This window comes from Xenopus tropicalis, chromosome 6, assembly GCF_000004195.4.
Source record: "Xenopus tropicalis strain Nigerian chromosome 6, UCB_Xtro_10.0, whole genome shotgun sequence".
Classification (NCBI taxonomy): domain Eukaryota; kingdom Metazoa; phylum Chordata; class Amphibia; order Anura; family Pipidae; genus Xenopus; species Xenopus tropicalis.
Genome location: NC_030682.2, coordinates 130,976,610 through 130,979,685, shown reverse-complemented (window position 1 = coordinate 130,979,685; position 3,076 = coordinate 130,976,610). Strand labels below are relative to the sequence as shown.

At 42.8% G+C, this 3,076-nt stretch overlaps 1 non-coding gene across 1 annotated transcript; it reads left to right on the top strand.

Annotated features, from left to right (window-relative positions):
- The first annotated feature begins 2,988 nt into the window (after positions 1 to 2,988).
- On the top strand, positions 2,989 to 3,070 carry trnal-uag. Its single transcript has one exon. It is a non-coding gene; the product is annotated as a tRNA-Leu (tRNA).
- Positions 3,071 to 3,076: the final 6 nt, after the last annotated feature.

Sequence of the window (3,076 nt, the reverse complement as noted above, 5' to 3'; positions counted from 1 at the left end):
ACTGAATTCAAGCCGGTGCATTGTTAAGCATGGTGGCACAAGCATCATGATATGGGGATGTTTCTCATACAATGGTGTTGGGCCTATTTATTGCTACCAAGGATCATAGATCCCTAATACATAAAAATGCTTGAAGAGGTCATGGTGCCTTATGCCGAAGAGGAAATGCTCTTGAAATGGGCATTTCAACAAGACAATGAGCCAAACACACTAGTAAATGAGCAACATCTTGATTTCATAACAACAAGATTGACATTATGGAGTGGCCAGCCCAATCCCTGGACCTTAATCCAATAGAAAACTTGCGGCATAAAAATGCTTTTTCTTGGGCAAAATCAAGAAAACAGAAGAATGGTGGAATACAGACCAATCACTCTGGGCTGGGATACCTGTTCACAGTTCTCCGAAACAGAGGTTATACAACTAGAAATTAGTTCAGTGATCCAGGAAAGCAAAATCTTGAAACATTTTTCAATCTATACAGTGAATGTTTCCGTTTGTAAAGAAGAATGCAGACACTACTATTTTTTTGAACAGCTTGATATTCCCTTTTCTTCACTTTCTGTAAAGGAATAACACAAATTTGATTAAACTTTCTTTATGTTTTGATTTTGAATAGAATGTGCAGTGTTCCCAGTGCATTTGCATGTATGGAAATAAAGGCTAGTATTCTATAGTTATTATTCTGAATGCAACTGTACTTTCTGTCAGATCTCCTTGCCTGAGTGAAGGGATCATTGATATTTAGCCTTCAATTTCTATGGCCACATTACACAATATCCATCAGTTCTGCGCTGCGCCCATTGGTATGATCACTTAAATATTGACCCATGCTTTGCTTGGTGCCTGTAAACTGTTCTATGCTTCATTTGAATTATTTTTATTAGGGTTTTACCATGCAAAATGGTGGGATAAGACACAAATTGGGATATCCAGCAGAACATTAGGGTGTTGGTACCATTGGCGTAACTACTGGGGGTACACCCCCTTGGGCCCCACAGGAGACACAGTGGCAAGAGCGAATCAGTGGAGAAGTTTGACATGCAGAAGCGCAAGAACACTTGGCGTGCTTCTTGAGGGGGGGGGCATGGGGGGGGTCCTGGGTTCACATCCTGCACCCAAGTGTGCTCAGTATTGGTTACGGCACTGGTTGGTGTTTTGTCTCTCAAAGGAAAACACACTCCTCTGTGGGCAACAAAGTGCAGTGGAGCATGATTTAACACAGGCAACAAAGTACTCATAATAGTAATTTTATATTACTATAGAATCCTAGGTTTGTTGGATGTACAGTATATCATTAATGTCCAAGAGGAAAGAAGGCTAAGGAAAAATAAGTAGAGAGAGTGGGTGAAAATAAAGAAGCCACCGCATGACACTTTGCCAAGGCACCACCTGCCATGGGTAGCATGACCAAGCAGTCTAATGTGCTTTAGGCTCCAGTGTCTTTGGAGGTGTTGGTTCAAATCCCACTGCTGCCAACTTTTCATCATTCTTGTTTTTCAGGCATGCGCTGAGGCTTGGGCCTACTGCATTTCCTGTCACTGCCTTGGAGCCAGGGCATGGTTGGGTAGCATGGGCGAGCAGTCTAAGCTGCTGTATTAAGGCTCCAGTTTATTCTGAGGGGTTGTTTCAAAGCTGCCATCCGGAACTTTTAAAATGCAACAAGGTTAGTTCTCCCAAAAAGTCATGCAGAATCATCCACAGCACTGAAGAGACTTGGTTACCAGGAAAGGAGACAATTGTATCACAGGGAAAATTAATCCCAGCCTGGTATCGAAGAGAACCCTCAGGTATTTCAACCTCTGTGTGGGAACTGGCTGGCTCTTCCTTTTGTTCAGAACCCAACCAAAATAGACCAGAGTTGACCTCACCAACAGCACATGGTTCTTGAGAGTCTCTGGATCTCTTCCTTCAATTAGAAGATCATCTAAATAATGAAAACTTCCACCCCTTCTTTTCTCAACTTGGTAATGAGCACTGCCAACACCTTGGTGAAATTTCTTGGCGAGGTAGAGAGCCCAAAGGACAGGCAACAAAACTGAAAATGGAGACCTTCCTAGGCAAATCTTAAACGACGCTGATGCTCATCTGCCACAGGAACGTGAAGAAGCTAACCAAACCAGTGTAGACCGCTGATTTATTGTGGTACAAGACTTTTGATAGGCTCCGGCTGAATGTCTTCTAAATTCAAACTGCGCCTAACAGATTTAATAACCGAAAGAATAAATTTAGCACCAAAACATACTAAACATTCACTTCCAACCTCAGAGAAATTGGATTTATACTTCTCTAAAGATAAGACATCTTGGACAACAAAGCTAGAAGGAATAGACTCCTTAAAACCTATAGGTTGCTTAATGTGTCAGCTACAACCTCGTTCATCCACTGCATATAGACTCCCGAATGAAGTATGTAGTAGAAGTTAAAGCCAACTCTTTCTCTCTTCATCATATACAGCATATTCCTAAATGCATGTCTGACAAACTCTGTTCTGCTTCAAAGCAGAAATGTCACATGCCCTGCAGGGTTTGAAATGCACTCTCCTCCCTACTGTGCCATTTCTTTCAAGTAGGCTACTCAGTAGGACAATGTCACTAAGGCACAATGAGAGTAAATAATAAATGAAACAGATGGTTTCGTAGAATCCTGAAAGAAATTATAAGTATGCTGGTAGTGGATTCATTCAGTAGATTAAGAGGTAGTACGCTTGCTGGCACCTGGTTCCATGTTGAAACACTGTGAGGGCTCAAATAGGCATGGAATGCTGAAACCACACTGCTTTGAAACCAAAAGAAAGGCCAAAAAATGTCATTTCTGGTCTACGACTGAAGGTGGTGCCAAAGCACCCAAATAAATATGCACACAGAAAATAAAAGCTTGCCCTAGCAGCTGATGCCTGGCTTATGGACAAGGCATGAAAGTATGTACTGCATTTCCTGTCTCTGCCTCGGCATCAGGGCGTTGTCGGGTGGCATTAGGGCGTTGTCGGGTGGAATGGCCGAGTGGTCTAGGTCGCTGGATTTAGGCTCCAGTCTCTTCGGAGGCGTGGGTTCGAATCCCACTGCTGCCATCTGGC